This window comes from Diaphorina citri, unplaced genomic scaffold (genome assembly GCF_000475195.1).
Source record: "Diaphorina citri unplaced genomic scaffold, Diaci psyllid genome assembly version 1.1 scaffold4741, whole genome shotgun sequence".
Lineage (NCBI taxonomy): Eukaryota > Metazoa > Arthropoda > Insecta > Hemiptera > Psyllidae > Diaphorina > Diaphorina citri.
Window position 1 is genome coordinate 1 of NW_007382135.1, and position 284 is coordinate 284.

General features: G+C 34.9%; 1 long non-coding RNA gene across 1 annotated transcript in view; it reads left to right on the forward strand.

Annotated features, from left to right (window-relative positions):
* The window catches only part of LOC108253920, a 10,383-nt gene continuing 10,099 nt past the window's right edge, over positions 1-284 (forward strand). The window contains exon 1 of the long non-coding RNA XR_001809836.2: positions 1-137. This is a non-coding gene — a long non-coding RNA (uncharacterized LOC108253920). The remainder of the gene's footprint in view (positions 138-284) is intronic.

The window sequence follows — 284 nt, forward strand, 5'->3', positions numbered from 1 at the left end:
TCAGGGACGATTTAAAGAGACATTTTTCTTTCAATAGTTCAGAAAAAACGCTTCATAGTTGAACCAGTGGATTGTATTATGTGGATTTAATCTGATTTGGATGTAAGAAGATCTTTAACTTGAATCACCAAACTTAGGTAAGTTCAAGTTGATCCTGTGCTTAGAAGGAAACAAAAATCTAAAAAGGAAAGCTCGCTATAAGATTTAAAGAAAGTTTGGTCCTACATAACACCAAAGCTATCCAAGGGTTTGTTGTTAGGACCCTAACGTTACTGTACAAGTGC